The 19,069-nt window shown below is 37.9% G+C and overlaps 2 long non-coding RNA genes and 1 pseudogene across 2 annotated transcripts; all 3 read right to left on the reverse strand.

Annotated features, from left to right (window-relative positions):
• Nucleotides 1-5,374: 5,374 nt before the first annotated feature.
• On the reverse strand, nucleotides 5,375-7,259 carry LOC148071617 (uncharacterized). The gene is made up of 2 exons (XR_015712791.1): nucleotides 6,338-7,259; nucleotides 5,375-6,260 (listed from the first exon to the last, which is right to left on the reverse strand). It is a non-coding gene; the product is annotated as an uncharacterized LOC148071617 (long non-coding RNA).
• Nucleotides 7,260-9,742: 2,483 nt separating this feature from the next.
• On the reverse strand, nucleotides 9,743-15,784 carry LOC148071618 (tumor necrosis factor alpha-induced protein 2-like; annotated as a pseudogene).
• A 1,919-nt stretch (nucleotides 15,785-17,703) lies between these two features.
• LOC148071619 (uncharacterized) lies at nucleotides 17,704-18,877 on the reverse strand. The gene is made up of 2 exons (XR_015712793.1): nucleotides 18,735-18,877; nucleotides 17,704-18,657 (listed from the first exon to the last, which is right to left on the reverse strand). It is a non-coding gene; the product is annotated as an uncharacterized LOC148071619 (long non-coding RNA).
• Between the last annotated feature and the right edge of the window lie 192 nt (nucleotides 18,878-19,069).

A 19,069-nucleotide genomic window follows, 5' to 3' on the forward strand; every position in this document is an offset into this window, starting at 1 on the left:
CCTCAGGTACCAAAATACAAACTTTATCAGGACGAGTATAAAGTCCAGACCAAAAGATCGATGTCATGCTAGAATAACCTGCCATTTATCGAATCGTGTCCATTTCTTTCCAGTGAAAAACACGTGTCCGCTCTACTGAAACTCAAGACAAACATCTCCAGGGAGGACCGACAGACGGTGAAAAGTATTCTGAACGATACGTTAAGAGAAATCAAAGTGTCCCCTACTCATGTTTTCTTCTTGCAATACTGCAGATTAATCCCTTGAAATTTTAATTAATTTTTGTTCTTGCTCATGAGGCCACAATATTTTTTTTTTTAGAAGAGAGAACGGGTTGTCTTGCATTTCATTTTTAAAATCAAGAGAAAGGGAAAATGTCCCATATCCTGCCCGTGTGCCTTCAAATTGAAGTTTTATTAGTTTCCTTGGTCTAAAAATCAAGTTCAAGTCTGTCTTTTGGAATATCTTACTGCTCAAAGCACAGTCTTATTAAAAAGGGAAAATACATAAGGTTTAAAATATTGCTTCTGGCGCCGCCAAGTGTCCCTAAAGTGTAGCTGCCGGCCACAACATACTATGCATTTGTTTACAAAACAAGATAAATTCTCTTGTTGAGTCAGTTTAAAAGATTATCATTAAGAAAAACAGGAGTTCTAATGTCATGTGCCGAGGTGTCAAATGAATGTTGTTATTGACGCACCGTTCTAGAACAATACCTGGACGTCATCAATGTAAGATGTACTGCCTTCTCAGCCAACTTGTTTCCTTGTTTTTATTTACTATGAATGATGGCTGAACCGAGACGAGTTGGCGAAGACTTCAGAAGCAGAAGTTACTGTAAACACGTCCGCTGAGAATCACCGCTGCAGGGAAAAGGAGGAGAGGAAAAGCCCTCTGAAGGACCGGGAATGGCCCCACATTCCAGTCATGGTCCATAAAAATAGTTTCCTATTTATTTTATTAATTTATCTTAAAATATGACAGTCCTGGATTAAGAGTTAGCCACTTAGCATTTAGCTTGCTAGCTCTTTATACGGGACCTCTGTTGAACTTTTAGTGTATATTTAAACTCATAAACGAGGGAAACGTCTACTTCTTTGTAACAAGATGGCCCCAGATTTCTCTTTTAATTTCTGCACCATTTTTAAACGTTTAGAATAAGTAGTTGATTGTTTAGAAGTTAGAAGTAGCTCTGCCACTAGCATTAGCTTTTTATTTTAATTTTCTTAATTTGTCCAAAATGTTTTCTGGAGTATAAAGAGTTAAACTTTCAGACACATGCTACATGTTTAAAACAGACCATTTATTAGTTCATAATTTTCTTTCCTGTTTTTGTAAAATATACTTTATAGGACTATTAGCTGTTTAGCATTCAGTTTATCCGTCAAACAGAGTTTTATTTTGGCGGGACACGTCCCGTAAATGGCTCTATAAACAATAAAGGCTCTCGAGCCCTGATGTAGACAACATCATCTGCTGCATTCAAAAAGACTTTGATTAAAAATAATTTATTTACACTCAACATATGTACAGCAGTTAAAACGGCGGCTTTAGATGATAAGATTCTTCTTCTTTCTCTCCCTCTTGTGTTTCCTTCCCTGCACACAGAGAAACAAAAAGATTAATAAAACACTTAACAAAAGAGAAAGAGAGAAAATAAAGTTATTTACATAATTGTTGCCCGTTGACCAGTCTGGGTGTTTCTCGGCGTGCATTCTTCTCTCATCCTTTGCCATCCCATAGTAAAAATCCTTGTCTGGAGACGACAACTTCCGCCACTGTAGAAACAGGAAAACAGGTCGTCAAACAAGAGCTTTTGGGACTTGTTCAAATCTGGCTGTGTTCTAGACACTCACCATGTGCCCCAGGATGGTGTTGGTCTCGGCACTATCTTTAGGCTTCATCGTGTTTTTCACTTTCTCCCTGTTTTCCCTCATGAACACCATGAAGGCGTTCAGGGTCTCTTGACGTAGGGTGGTTTTTTGCCACAACCGCATCAGATCATTGACAACATTAGATCAATTTTATGAGTGAAGGTTGCATTTTTGGAAAAGTAAAAAAAGCGAGAGAACTAACTGGGAAGTGCAGGCCGGAGGAAGAGAAGGAGCGAAGCCGGAGGTCGGCTGGACGTTCTGGTTGTTGCTGGAATGAGATAGAAAAATGATATTTAGAATCAGAATTAATAGTACAAAAAGGAGACAAAACTTGTGTGACACTTGCAAAAAGGCGAGAGGGTTCATGGTTGGCACTGCTGGAACATTCTGGAGACACAAACACAAAGAAGGTCATGAACAGCTACTACATCAACAGTTGACAGTTGATCAGCCACTGACCTGCTGTTGGAAAACAACGTGTTGTTCGTACGTGTTTCCATGTAAGAAGGGATGAGCCATCATCGGTGGAAGCTGCACCCAGAACCCCGGGGGGGCGCCAACGTCGATCCATCTCCCTCCTGTCTGGACCGGATGGTTCTGCCCGACAGTGTTCTCCGACAGCACCGGTCTATACGACACGGCACTGTCGGGCTCCACATTGTAGCGGGTTGATGTCGTACGTTGTCGTGTCGACAAGTCCGGAGGTCGAGTCTTTTCGTGGCTCCAGGGCCTCGACTTCATCGAGGAGTTTCATCAACTCCTCAAAGTCAATTTGAGGAGCAGAGTTGGAATCTGACGGAAGATCCCCGAACACTTCCTGGAGCGTTGAGAGGACAGTGTCCAACTCTTCGCTGGGATCGGTCCACGCCGGAGAGAAACGGAACAACGAAGTCCATCGTGGAAAGCATCTGTGAAATAGTTAGAAAATGTAATTTATAATTCTTTAATAAATACTCTGAGCAGAAACGTGTCTTTACCTTCTTCAGACGTCTGGAGATACAAGGTGTAAAATATTCTGTTGAACCTGAGATGAAGACAGAAAAAGGAAATTAAAAATATTGCCAGCTGCTCATAAATTAAAGTGTAAGGTGCTAATTTGACAAGGTTTATATTTAACACTTAATGAATGAACAGTTGAGAGCAGCTAGAAATGCAGTATATGTTGTCAGGTGCATTATTATGGGCTGTTTATGATCCAGTCCACTGATAAAAATCTAAATATTACATGGATTAACACAAAAAACAATGGATAAATATTTATTATTACAGTTCAGATGTCATTTTGAAAATATATTAAGCTAATAATTCAATCACATGACTTGTTTAATGTTGTTTTTTTATTTTAAAGTAATCAACTTGAATTCATTTTGACACACATACAGTCTTTATAATTTATTTCAACCTAATACTGGGGAAATTGACCATTTATAGTAAATAAACACATACAGTGGATCTTTATTGATAAATAAGTACAAATAAGTTTCAGATCAAATATTTTTTAACCAAAATTAAAACATAAACCTTAACTGTTGAAACAACACTTTCTAGGCAACATGTATTATTGTGATGTTACGATGATCTATCTATGGTAATAAACTGTACAATTATTTTCCTACTTGTACAAATAAATACATTTATATTTATAATATCTCTTGCTGTTTTAATAAACATGTCAAAGTAATTAAGTTAATGCGTAATTCAAACGACTCATATACATTTAAATTACATTAAAAGTATATATACCATATATATATGGTATATATATACCATCTCTAGCCTCAAATCTGCAGGTGGCGTAGTTTAAAGTAACTTACTACTTCAACCAGGTGTCACCTCTCAGTGTCTACTCTCTGTGTCATCTCTCCCTGAAGCCCATCAACTTCCATCTCTCTGCCTCTGCACTACCACTTAGTCTGAAGCAACATGAAAATATTACTGTTTATAAATATACAAATATGTATATGTGTATGTATATGTGTTTACAAAGTTATCCCATCCTTCCTTGTGACAAAAAAGTCACCTGATCAAAATGCATTCTGTAAGAAACTGACAGTTTTTTCTTTTTTCCTCATATGGGAAGTTTTAGATTTCTGCCATCGATATTCAAAATCAAATGACTGACGCAAAAAAAAGAAGGAAAACATTGGGACATCATTCATTGATAGTCAACTCACCTCCGCTTTTGCTCATCAACTTTCATCTCTCCCAGTAACTGTTGTTCCACTTTGTCTAGACAAACAAACCATGTCTTTTAATCACTAAAAAAACTGTTATTATAGTTCCATGGGAAAACTGAAGACCATAAAAAATTTGAACTATGTACATATTTGTACGTTAATAAACAGTAATGTTTTCATGTTGCTTCAGACTAAGTGGAGCGGAGTGCAGAGGCAGAGAGATGGAAGTTGATGGGCTTCAGAGAGAGATGTCACAGAGAGTAGACACTGAGAGGTGACACCTGGTTGACGTAGTAAGTTACTTTAAACTACCCCACCTGCAGATTTGAGGCTAGAGATGGCAACACCGAGCAGCAAGCTGTGTGTGTCCGTTATTTAGCTAAAGGGAGTGTGAAGGAGGCCTTTATTGTGTCAACGTGATATAAAATGCATCAGACCTTCGGTAAGTATCACCTTTTCCAATTGAGTCCATCTTAGTTCTGCTTTAGGCACTTTTTTGCTAAAAAATCCCACAACTGATCCAACGTCACTCAACACACATGTCAATAAAAACTACTTTTAATGTGATTTTGAATGTATATGAATCGTTTGAATTACGCAATAACTTTATTACTTTGACATGTTAACTAAAACAGCAAGAAATATTATAAATATAAATGTATTTATTTGTACAAGTAGGAAAATAATTGTACAGTCTATTACCCCAGATCATTGTTAGTAACATTCCAATAATACATGTTGCCTAGAAAGTGTTGTTTCAACAGTTAAGGTTTATGTTTTAATTTTGGTTAAAAAATATTTGATCTGAAACTTATTTGTACTTATTTATCAATAAAGATCCACTGTATGTGTTTATTTACTGTAAATGGTCAATTTCCCCAGTATTAGGTTGAAATAAACTATAAAGACTGTAAGTGTGTCAAAATTAATTCAAGTTGATTACTTTAAAATAAAAAAACAACATTAAACAAGTCATGTGATTGAATTATTAGCCTAATATATTTTCAAAATGACGTGAACTGTAATAATAAATATTTATCCATTGTTTTTTGTGTTAATCCACATAATATTTAGATTTTTATCAGTGGATTGGATCATAAACAGCCCATAATAATGCACCTGACAACATATACTGCATTTCTAGCTGCTCTCAACTGTTTGTTCATTAAGTGTTAAATATAAACCTTGTCAAATTAGCACCTTACACTTTAATTTATGAGCCATTGGCAATATATTTTAAATTTCTTTTTCTGTCTTCATCTCAGGTTCAACAGAGTATTTTACACCTTGTATCTCCAGACGTCTGAAGAAGGTAAAGACACGTTTCTGCTCAGAGTATTTATTAAAGAATTATAAATGACATTTTCAAACTATTACACGGATGATTTCCACGATGGACTTCGTTGTTCCGAATCCGAGCAGTTTCTCTCCGGCGTGGACCCTCAACGCTCCAGGAAATATTCGGGGATCTTCCGTCAGATTCCAACTCTGCTCCTCAAATTGACTTTGAGGAGTTGATGAAACTCCTCGATGAAGTCGAGGCCCTGGAGCCACCGGTGCTGTCGGAGAACACTGTCGGGCAGAACTATCCGGTCCAGACAGGAGGGAGATGGATCGACGTTGGCCCCCCCCCGGGGTTCTGGGTGCAGCTTCCACCGATGATGATTCATCCCTTCTTACATGGAAACACGTACGAACAACACGTTGTTTTCCAACAGCAGTGGCTGATCAACTGTCAACTGTTGATGTAGTAGCTGTTCATGACCTTCTTCGTGTTTGTGTCTCCAGAATGTTCCAAGTGTCACACAAGTTTTGTCTCCTTTTTGTACATTTTTTAATATTAATTCTGATTCTAAATATCATTTTTCTATCTCATTCCAGCAACAACCCACACTTAACTCATAACATAGATCTAATGGCAATGATCTGATGTTCCACCAGATGCTGTGGGGCCAGAAAACCCTATGTCAAGAGACCACCGAACGCCTTCATGGTGTTCATGAGGGAGAACAGGGAGAAAGTGAAAAACACGATGAAGCCTGAAGATGCAGAGACCAACACCCTCCTGGGGCACATGGTGAGTGTCTAAAACACAGCCAGATTTGTACAAGTCCGAAAAGCTCTTGTTTGACGACCTGTTTTCCTGTTTATACAGTGGCGGAAGTTGTCGTCGCAGGACAAGGATTTCTACTATCAGATGATGAAGATCCTAAGGAGGAAATTAAAGTCATTGACACATTTGTGGATCAACAGTTCAAAGGGATGGAAGTGAAAGATGATACGAACCTTGAAAAGCATCTACTAGCTGTTCAGACTGACGTTCAAACTAAGCTTGTGAGACTGACGCCAGAAATGGAATCAGGAGCGGCGGGTCATCTGCTCGACCTTCACCACCGGCAGATTTATATCCACCTCCAGGATCTTCTGCAGGAGAGCAGCAGCACCCAGAACAGCACCAAAAAGGAATATGATTAAAAACAAGATTCAATTTTCAGGTTTCATGGTAAATGGATAATTAAGTAAATACAAAACAGAAAATAGACATTTCTTCTCAACAAAAACAACTTTTACCTCATGTTTAGTTATTCTTATTTTATGAAAAAAAACATTTGGATCTTCAATCGGTTCTAATTTGTTGTGTTCCTGTTTGGTTTCTCTACTTAAAATTGAAAATGAAGTAATTTTACATTTTTAATCTATGTTTGCTGCAGCCAAATGATGTAAAAATGTGTAATAGATACATAAAAACTTTTTACCGAATACGATCTTTCCTCACATGTTCTTTTCGAGCTTCTCAATGATTATTAATAATAATGATCTTTATGGACATAACACGTTTCAGACTGAGAGTAGCGACACTATTCTTTAAATAATAGTAAAAAACAAACATTATTTAACAATAAGAAACAGCACCAAAAACATTAATATAATAAAAAACAAGATTTAATTAAGTAAATTGGGTTTAGACTTTGGCGTCACACCGAGGTACTGCCCCCTGCTGGACACCATTTGAAAAACAAAACGGAAAACTACTCCTAAATAAGTTGTTTTCGAGTAATAATGCAAAATTCAATTACAATCGCTGTTTCTTAACTAACCTTTATCTACTAGGTTCTGGTAGTGAGTGATACATGGGCGAAAAATTAGGTGAAATAAGGCGGCATTAGCTTAGCTACATGCTAACGTCATGCTACAGAGGTTGGATTAAATAAACGAATAAGCTTCGAAAATAATAAGCCAAATTGATAGATTAATTAAACCATATCGACGATAGTGAGATGTTTATTTCCCCGTGTAGCGACACAAGGATCTCAACAGGATAAAAAGGTTGTCGTGGTCAACGTTGACAAGTGTAACGGCTAGTTTTAGTGTTAGCCGAGTGACAAGTACAAACTTGAATCAAAAACTTCGAAGAGAAGGTAACAAACAAATCTTTTAAGAAATGAAACAAATAAACAACAAAAAACGGTCACTCACGGAACATCGAGTCCTCACCGATGTACGAAAACATGACGGCGATGACACCTGCAAGTGGACGAACGCTCGCTTCTGATTGGCTGACACCTGAACCTGCGTCAATGATGACGTACACGAGGCCTTTAATGCGTCTTTATCGAAGCGATATAAAATGTAATTTCCACCTGGATTTACCGTATTTCGCATCGGACCTTCGGTAAGTATCACCTTTTCCAATTGAGTCCATCTTAGTTCTGCTTTAGCCACATTTTTGCTAACAATCCCACAACTGATCCAACGTCACTCAACACACACGTCAATAAAAAATACTTTTAATGTAATTTAAATGTAAATGACTCGTTTGAATTAGGCAGTAACTTAATTACTTTGACATGTTAATTAAAACAGCAAGAGATATTATAAATATAAATGTATTTATTTGTACAAGTAGTACAATTATTGTACAGTTTATTACCACAGATCATTGTTAGTAACATCCCAATAATACACGTTTCCTAAGTGTTGTTTCAACAGTTAAGGTTTATGTTTTAATTTTGGTTTAAACATATTTTATCTGATCAATAATCTATTGTACAGATGATTTCAACAATGGACCTCGTCACTATCGATCTGAGCAGCTTCTCGTCCGAGTGGACTGATCCAAGCACGGAGTCGGACACAGTCCACTCCACGTTCCTGTCCATGATCGGGGACCTTCCGTCTGCTCCTGATTTGGACTCTGCTGCTCAAGACGATCTGCTCTTGCTCAAACTCATTGAAGAGGTTGATGTCGAGCAGTTAGAGAAAGACTTGACCTCAGAGTTCAAGATGACGACGGCCCCTGAAACCCACCCCTTCCAATGTGGAGCCACGACGGTTCCATCGTTTGGACGAGTGCTGTCAGAGAACACACTAAGGCACTACCATCAAGTCCCAGCTGGGTTGACTTGGGTCAACAGTGGAGTCCCCCCAGGGTTCTGGGTTCAGCCGCGACCAGCTGTGGAAGTCATGAGCCCGCTCGTCTTTTTGTAAGTGTCACACATGTTCATATCCAACTCCACGTCTTAAATATCGTCTTGAAATTAACTTTCCTTTTCATTCTAGCAACAATCAGAACATCCAGAAGACCTCCAGCCGCGCTCCTTCTCCGCCTCAGGCCTGCTCTTCCACGTTAGTCCTCACGTTTGATTCATCTAAATGCACACTTAACTCATAACATAGATCTAATGGCAATGATCTGATGTTCCACCAGATGCTGTGGGGCCAGACCGTACGTCAAGAGACCAGCGAACGCCTTCATGGTGTTCATGAGGGAGAACAGGCAGATGGTAAAAAACACCATGAAGCCTAAAGATAGTGCCGAGACCAACACCATCCTGGGGCACATGGTGAGTGTCTAGAACACAGCCAGATTTGAACAAGTCCGAAAAGCTCTTGTTTGACGACCTGTTTTCCCTGTTTCTACAGTGGCGGAAGTTGTCGTCTCCAGACAAGGATTTATACTATGGGATGGCAAAGGATGAGAGAAGAATCCACGCCGAGAAACACCCAGACTGGTCGGCGGGCAATAATTATGTAAATAACTTTATTTTCTCTCTTTCTCTTTTGGTAAGTGTTTTGTTAATCTTTTTGTTTCTCTGTGTGCAGGGAAGGAAACACAAGAGGGAGAGAAAGAAGAAGAATCTTATCATCTAAAGCCGCCGTTTTAACTGCTGTACATATGTTGAGTGTAAATAAATTATTTTTAATCAAAAAGTCTTTTTGAATGCAGCAGATGATGTTGTCTACATCAGGGCTCGACAACCTTTATTGTGTAAAGAGCCATTTACGGGTCGTGTCCCGCCAAAATAAAACTCTGTTTGACGGATAAACTGAATCCTAAAAAGCTAATAGTCCTATAAAGTATATTTTACAAAAACAGGAAAACTTATTAAACTTATTAAATTTGAAGGAACACTTGCAGGATATGAGAAATTGTCCCTTTCTCTTGTCCCTTGATTTTAAAAATGAAACGCAAGACAATCCGTTCTCTTTTCTAAAAAACAAAAAAAGTCCACCCTTTATTCCAAACATTTTTAATTTAGAAAAAACATAAGTATTTTCAAATATTTACAATGTACAAGTTGCCTTGTAAACAATACACAACATTTGCAAATATTATATTAAGAAATATACACTTTTATTTTCAAATATCATCCCTTAAAAATATTGTGGCCACATGAGCAAGAACATAAATTAATTAAAATTTCAAGGGATTAATCTGCAGTATTTATTGGAATTTGGAAATTATAATTTTAAAGAAGAAAACATGAGTAGGGGACACTTTGATTTCTCTTAACGTATCGTTCAGAATACTTTTCACCGTCTGTCGGTCCTCCCTGGAGATGTTTGTCTTGAGTTTCAGTAGAGCGGACACGTGTTTTTCACTGGAAAGAAATGGACACGATTCGATATATGGCAGGTTATTCTAAAATGGCATCGATCTTTTGGTCTGGACTTTATACTCGTCCTGATAAAGTTTGTATTTTGGTACCTGAGGTGGGGATACGAGGAGGCCAGTGTGACGACTTGCATCTGTATGGCCGGAACATCCTGGAGGCTCAACACTCCCGCAATCATGTCCAGGTATTCCTTCAGCCAGTTTTCTTTGGACCCCTGAACACACATGTTTTAATAAGCTTTTAATTATCTCTTTGAAAAGTTAAATTAAATGTTTTTTTTATATTGAAAAGTTGAATTTATTTTAATTTAAAAATCTTTTTCAATAATTAGTATATTTAAAGGTAAGTAAGTAAGTAAGTGTTATTTGTAAAGCGCTTTTCGAGGCTAGACCATGAATAGCTCTTAAAGTAAGAACCAGAAATTTCAAATTGATCTTGAAAGAAACTGGCAGCCATTGAGAAACTGACAGCCATTGAAGAGTTTTAAGGATTGGAGAAATGTGAGTTCTTCTACTAGAGTGGGTCAGAATTCTTACAAAAATGTATTGCATGAAACCAAACACACCCTGTTTCATTTTACAATATCGGTTTTCATGGCATCAATCATAATGTCATCAGCGCTAAAGGAACAATGAAATCCCGTGAGATAACTGAGGACAAGAGGATACACTCAACTCCAGCAGCTTTAAATTAATTACTTTTCTTTTACAAAAAGATCGATTTGATTTCTTTAATAATTCAACATATAAAGGTCATTTATATTATAGTTCAATTGGTAGCCTTTTAAATAACTATAAATATAATGAATGTTTATGTTTTGTTTAGGCTACGATTAAAAATAAAATAGAAATCAGAAAATGTATTTTTGAATTATTGGAATTAAAATATCAAACTCTACAGTAAAAAAACAATTAATTCATTTTGAAAGTATTCAAAAAATTGTAACCACAAAATCAACCTTTCGATATATACACATTATTGAATTCAATTATTTAAAAGAAACAATTAAATGCTTAAACAAAAACATTTCAATAAAAACAAGTTTAAGGTTAAATTCAACATATTCTAATGTCACTGAACTACGTCCATAGTTTCACCACAGTTTCTCACCTGATCACTGAACCAACGTTGTAAAGTGTCGGCGTCGCTCGTCACTCTGTCGAAGGCCTCCTGCTGCTGAGCCCGACTCCTCAGCTTCACGTCTCCCTTCAGCAGCCGTCTGACGTATTCCACCGTCACCTCCTGGTGCAGCTGTCCGATCAACTCCTGAAGACACGGATCATGAGTCTTAGCTCGTGAAAACTTTTTTTTTTTTAGCTCTTTTTTAATACCTGGTGAGAAGATTCAGGGGATGATCATCTTGTCGAACGTTGACGAGTGCAGCCAATCGTGGGTTCCAAGCTTTCTGTGGTTTGGCTGGGGCGACACAAGTGATGGATTTTTATTTTGATCACCTGTACGTCTGTTATTGACACTCACCTTGAGCGCCTGGTGGACCGGGCTCAGTAGGAACTGGTGCGCCGATTGTTTCATGTCGGCCAGGACGCTCATGCATCTCTCTCGGACGTCGTCCAGGATCATGGAGCTCTTCTTCAAAATAAAATCCCTGCAGACACATGACAGTTGAGTCACATGACCACCTCGCGGTCACACCCTGAAGTCGGAGGCTCCACCTGAATTGTTGAATCCATCCGAGGTTGGCTTTGATGAACGGTTTTCTGCTCCACTTGTTTTGCTTTATGACGTCCTCCTGGAAGTCCTTGAAACTAAAACATTAATTCATTTGAATCTTTTTTCTTTTGACGTGAGAGACGTTACTTGCACAGCGAGTCGCTCAGTTCAAGTTATACACTGGACCTTCTCTCTATCACCCACGACCATTCCCGCTGAGGTCAGCATTCCGTTGATGAGCTGAAGTGTGAAAATGAAGTCATGGTTTGAAACGTTACCGCTACTAGATTTAGCCAAAAGAATCCTTTTTTTTCAAATACCTGAATGATGTCATAGGACATGGTGAAGCTTCCGTCCTTCTTTGTCGGCTCGCTTTTCCACGATTCCCTCGCTTCCGCCAGGACTTGACTGATGAACGTCGTCATCTCTGCCTGATCAAACCAAAAAAACTTGATACGTTATCAATCACGAGTTATGATTAAATCCTACAATCTTAGGTGTATAAATAGAAAAGTGTTAAAGATCATCCGAGACATCTTATCTATAAAAATATTTGTTCCAAAGGTTGTTAAAGTCATAATACGTAAGTTTGAAAAAAAAAATGTTGGCTCCCCCTGTGTCAGAAATATATAACTGCAATGCTGTCAAATCAGTCAACCATGCCTGTTCAAAATGACAACAATCGAACAGAAAATACATTTGAAAAAAAAAGGTTTTAAGAAAGAACTTTTTTTTTAAATACTTTTTTAATTTGTAGGTATTTTAACTGTGTATTGTTTTGTTGTTTAAGCACTTTGTGACCCTGGTTTATGGAATATGGAAATTCAGATTTTTTAATTATTGGAATCAAAATATCAAACTCTATATGCAAAAAAAACAATTCATTAACTGACCTTCAATTCAAACCTGATGATGAATGAATAATGAATGGAAATTACTTTTGTCTTGCCCATCAAAGTTGTCTTCAATGAAACAATTCACTAGTTACTAAATTAAGTCATATTGTAAGGGGTGGAGTCAATTTATACAACTTATATTTATAATAAACAAATGGTAAATTACATGTTTTTTCTTGTCTTGACCAAATTTTCTTGAAAAAAAAAAAACTTTATACTATCAAATTTTACAACCTAAAACAAAATAACAATGCTTGGAAAATGTTTGTTTTTTTTATCTTATTCTTCAATAATGTTTTACAGGCTTATATTACTGTGTAGTTAATGTGTAAATATACCTGTTGTTTGCTCAGGTACTGCTCCTGCAGCGACGCCACCATGTGGTCAGGCAGCAGACTTCCTAGAGCCTCAAAGTTGATCTCTGGCGCCAAATGAGGGTTCTTAAACAGTCTTATAGAATAAGAATATTATATTGATAAATATAAAATCACTTTAATTTCCAGTTAAAAACAAAGAAGGAAGTTCAAGGTAGGAATAGCATTGGTGGGGAGTTGGACGGGCAACTTACCCAGGATAATAGTCAGTGACCCATTGCAGCAGGAACTCGCAGTCCTCATCCCCCAGCCCGAACTCTGCAATCTCCTCCAAGCCTTTGCTCATTTACTGGTGGTACAGCTCGGCATAGAACTGACAGATGTCCATCTCCGGAGGGTAGCAGCTCTTGACCACCTTCACGACCGTCAGCAGGTCCTCCTTCATCTGCAGGCCCATGCTGTGGATCTTCGCCTGGAGGCAGTTCTGCTTCACCGGACTGCTGAGGCCGACGGGTTCTCCATTCGCTCCTCCACCAGGCTGGTGAGCACTTGGTCGTGTTGTTGCCTCCATCTGCTCGGCCTCCAGGATGGCGCCGACCTGGCCATTTGATCCACCAGTTGGTCCTGCTCCTCCTGCAGCTGGACTGCTTTCACGGCGGACGCTTACACGGCCGCATCTTGTTCCCCCTTCAGAGACTCTTTTATGGTCTGGATCACGAGAGTCTCCAGGATTTTCTGGTCCGAAACAAGCTTGAGGACTTTTTTGTCTTCCTCTGATTGACCAAACAGAAGCTTCTCTTTGTCCACCAGCTGAAGAGCTGCCTCGTAAAAGTGAGATTGCTCCAGGTCTTGGTCAAAAGAGACGACTGGAAGAGAAACAAATAAGTGGTTAGATATTGAGCGTTCCTTCTGACCTTTGCTGACTGGCCATATTTTGGGGAACCTCCAACCTCCGGCTGGGCTTCCCTCTGGGATCGGTGGCATGTGTGACGCAACTGACCTTGACTTGGCACTAAACTGACAAACATTATCAATTTCAACTCCTATCCTCAGCCAGATTTTATGTTAAAATACATTTACATTTACACAGAAATTCAAAACACATTGTTAACGCAAACATCTTACTCACCAGATTTGATCGTTTTAAGAGGATTCTCTTCCAAGCAGCCTTTGGCTGATGTGAGCTCCTGGAAGTTACAGTCGGGGAAATAACTCTCTGGTCCTCTGAGCGTTGGAGGATTTCTGAGGCTACAGGCTCCTCCCACTTTCCTCCCACCCCTTGCGTGCACACACCCACGCACTCATCGTACTTTCACCTTCACTTTTGTCTCGTTGTTTGCACAAGCATGCTTCTAGTTTTCATGCAGCACCTTCATTCCAGGGCAGCAACATTTGGATGACTTTGCCAGGTGTTATTGTGAATAAAGGTCACAATTTAAATCCAAGTCAAAGTTTCAGGTCAAACAAAAATTCAATTAATTAATTTCATGCAAGGTCAATAAAAAAACTTTTTTTACAAGATATCTTTGAATTTATTTTCCTTATTATTTTTGATTTATCTTCGTTTTAGCTATATGTCATTTTATTACTTCATTTTCATTCAAATTTCGTTTTTTATATTGAGGGGCATTTTTATCCGTCTGAGACTCGGTTTAGAGCCTCTACCCTCAAAGGTGTTAACCTTGACTTGACTTTTCACTTTGAATTTTTTTTTTAAATCAATAGATCTTCATAGTCGTTTCTCCTTTCAACCTTTTAGAAAATGAAAATAAAACGAGACAAAACTGAAAAGATGTTCCACAGTGTAGTCGGTTTCAAAATAACTTTTAAAAAGTGAGCAAATATGCAATTTTTTTTTCTCTATTCCTTCTATACTACTGGAAAACAGAAATTTCCCTGAGAGTGTCATCTCAAAGGGATCAATAAAGTCCAGTCTAAGTCTAAGTCTAAGTGGTGGAGGTTGTTCACCTTGACCCAGAGACAACACAAGGGATACCACAAACACATTTGTTTTAGGGCCTTCGGGGTCACCTTGACGCCCTGACAACACAATTCCTGGGTTCAATTTCCAGTTCTGGAGACTCTAATTATCCCCATAAACAAAATAAAAATCATATCATAGCTTTTTATCCATTATATTGTAATTCCAAATAAACAAGGATCAAACGTTAATGATTTGAAAATTATACCTTCAGGTTGATACTATAATCACAGTTATTATATTCAAAAGTTAATCTAAAATGCACTTTTTCTTTTTCTTTGACCGAAAAAGAGAAAATATTGTGTATGAAAATATATATTTATTGACTAGTTTCAGTGCTGGAGAAGCTAATAATATGTAGCGGGTCCCAGCAGGGCCTTCGCTGACAGATATGATAATCCTGGAATTACAATGGACATGAACGACACCGGACCACAAGTGCTCATGAACCAAGTCTCTTGGATTATCTTTATTCACATATTTTCATTAAACTGCAATCGTGACTCTTCCTTTGTTCTTTTTCTTTTGCATTAGCAATGGTTTAAAAACCACTTTCAAAGTACATTTACATAAATGTCAATTTTACAATTTTCCTTTGAGAACAAACCATGTCTTTTAATCACTAATCATTTTGTCGTTATCAATCATTCATTCACTTCCAACATACACCCTTCATTCTTTCATCAAGAATAATAATCGTACATTATGTACAGAAGATGTTAATTTCATTCATACTCACACAACACACACACACGACTATTTTAACATATTAAATATTACCGCACAAAAGTCAAGGAGTCAAAAGAAAAATACACACAGAAGCATTTAACTACGGCCACGGACGCCATTTTAGCTGTCATATCAAAAATCCTTATAAACAGTTTAAAGTAAGAGGAATTAAAGAAAGAGTTCTTAACCAACCTGGAATTACAATGGACATGAACGACACCGGACCACAAGTGCTCATGAACCAAGTCTCTTGGGTTTCACTTGTGCGAAGTATTGCCATGAATACCGTCGCCCGCAAGTGCTGCCACCTTGTGTCCGTTTTCTGCATGTCATCGCACGTTTCTCTTTCTTACACCCTCTTAGTGGGACTAAACAACAAAACAGAGAGAGAGAGAGAGAGAGAGAGAGAGGTAACGTTAGCTGACAACAACTTGTTAAATATATCATTTTGATTTTGATTTGTGGGGAACTATAACTCCTAGATGGATATCAGAACGTTATTCGCCCGCAGCAGGGATAAAGCAATGAGGATTGAGAGGTAAGTGAAGTCCTAGCTAGCTAGACAACATAAGTGTGTCTTAAGTTAATGCTAAGTTAGCATTGACGTCATTCCTTCTATCAAGACAACCATATTCATTTGCTGTACGAGCTTCAGGGGAATTTCCTCTCACATGGTGTATCTTCCAAGCGTTCATGTTTATTTAACAGAAAGATTGTTGATCGGTTTGTATTTGACTAAAATAATCATGTTTTATCACCAGAAAAATGGCTACAGCTAAGCAATCTGGTTTTGTTGTCAGAAAAAAGTAAACATTTCTGTATTTGTCACCAGAAAAATGGCTAAAATATGTTTTTTTAGATTTAAACAAATATATTTTCATGTCTAGACAAAGTGGAACAACAGTTACTGGAAGAGGTGAGAGAGAGATGAAAGTTGATGAGCAAGAGTGGAGGTGAGTTGACTATCAATGAATGATGTCCCAATGTTTTCCTTCTTTCTTTTGCGTCTTAGTCATTTGATTTTGAATATCGATGGCAGGAATAGAAAACTTCCCTTATGAGGAAAAAACAAAAAAACTGTCAGTTTCTTATAGAATGCTTTTTGGTCAGGTGGCTTTCGCTGTTATTATAATTCCATGGGAAAACTGAAGACCATGAAAAATGTGAACTATGTACATATTTGTATATTTATAAACAGTAATATTTTCATGCTTCAGACTAAGTGGTAGTGCAGAGGCAGAGAGATGGAAGTTGATGGGCTTCAGGGAGAGATGACACAGAGAGTAGACACTGAGAGGTGACACCTGGTTGAAGTAGTAAGTTACTTTAAACTACGCCACCTGCAGATTTGAGGCTAGAGATGGTATATATATACCATATATATATGGTATATATACTTTTAATGTAATTTAAATGTATATGAGTCGTTTGAATTACGCATTAACTTAATTACTTTGACATGTTTATTAAAACAGCAAGAGATATTATAAATATAAATGTATTTATTTGTACAAGTAGGAAAATAATTGTACAGTTTATTACCATAGATAGATCATAGCAACATCCCAATAATACACGTTGCCTAGAAAGTGTTGTTTCAACAGCTAAGGTTTATGTTTTAATTTTGGTTAAAAAATATTTGATCTGAAACTTATTTGTACTTATTTATCAATAAAGATCCACTGTATGTGTTTATTTACTATAAATGGTCAATTTCCCCAGTATTAGGTTGAAATAAATTATAAAGACTGTATGTGTGTCAAAATGAATTCAAGTTGATTACTTTAAAATAAAAAAACAACATTAAACAAGTCATGTGATTGAATTATTAGCTTAATATATTTTCAAAATGACATCTGAACTGTAATAATAAATATTTATCCATTGTTTTTTGTGTTAATCCACGTAATATTTAGATTTTTATCAGTGGATTGGATCATAAACAGCCCATAATAATGCACCTGACAACATATACTGCATTTCTAGCTGCTCTCAACTGTTTGTTCATTAAGTGTTAAATATAAACCTTGTCAAATTAGCACCTTACACTTTAATTTATGAGCCACTGGCAATATTTTTAATTTCCTTTTTCTGTCTTCATCTCAGGTTCAACAGAATATTTTACACCTTGTATCTCCAGACGTCTGAAGAAGGTAAAGACACGTTTCTGCTCAGAGTATTTATTAAAGAATTATAAATGACATTTTCTAACTATTTCACAGATGCTTTCCACGATGGACTTCGTTGTTCCGAATCCGAGCAGTTTCTCTCCGGCGTGGACCGATCCCAGTGAAGAGTTGGACACTGTCGTCTCAACGCTCCAGGAAATGTTCGGGGATCTTCTGTCAGATTCCAACTCTGCTCCTCAAATTGACTTTGAGGAGTTGATGAAACTCCTCGATGAAGTCGAGGCCCTGGAGCCACCGGTGCTGTCGGAGAACACTGTCGGGCAGAACTATCCGGTCCAGACAGGAGGGAGATGGATCGACGGTGGCGCCCCCCGTGGTTCTGGGTGAAGCTTCCACCGATGATGATTCATCCCTTCATACATGGAAACACGTACGAACAACACGTTGTTTTCCAACAGCAGGACAGTGGCTGATCAACTGTCAACTGTTGATGTAGTAGCTGTTCATGACCTTCTTCGTGTTTGTGTCTCCAGAATGTTCCAGCAGTGCCAACCATGAACCCTCTCGCCTTTTTGTAAGTGTCACACAAGTTTTGCCTCCTTTTTGTACATTTTTTTATATTAATTCTGATTCTAAATATCATTTTTCTATCTCATTCCAGCAACAACCCACACTTAACTCATAACATAGATCTAATGGCAATGATCTGATGTTCCACCAGATGCTGTGGGGCCAGAAAAACCTATGTCAAGAGACCAGCGAACGCCTTCATGGTGTTCATGAGGGAGCACAGGGAGAAAGTGAAAAACACGATGAAGCCTGAAGATGCAGAGACCAACACCCTCCTGGGGCACATGGTGAGTGTCTAAAACACAGCCAGATTTGTACAAGTCCGAAAAGCTCTTGTTTGACGACCTGTTTTCCTGTTTGTACAGTGGCGGAAGTTGTCGTCGCAGGACAAGGATTTCTACTATCAGATGATGAAGATCCTAAGGAGGAAATAAAAGTCATTGACACATTTGTGGATCAACAGTTCAAAGGGATGGAAGTGAAAGATGATACGAACCTTGAAAAGCATCTACTAGCTGTTCAGACTGACGTTCAAACTAAGCTTGTGAGACTGACGCCAGAAATGGAATCGGGCGCGGCGGGTCATCTGCTCGACCTTTACCACCGGCAGATTTATATCCACCTCCAGGATCTTCTGCAGGAGAGCAGCAGCACCCAGAACAGCACCAAAAAGGGATATGATAAAAACAAGATTCAATTTTCAGGTTTCATGGTAAATGGATAATTAAGTAAATACAAAACAGAAAATAGACATTTCTTCTCAACAAAAACAACTTTTACCTCATGTTTAGTTATTCTTATTTTATGAAAAAAAACATTTGGATCTTCAAT

Source organism: Callionymus lyra, chromosome 9, assembly GCF_982586985.1.
Source record: "Callionymus lyra chromosome 9, fCalLyr1.hap1.1, whole genome shotgun sequence".
NCBI classification, from domain to species: domain Eukaryota; kingdom Metazoa; phylum Chordata; class Actinopteri; order Syngnathiformes; family Callionymidae; genus Callionymus; species Callionymus lyra.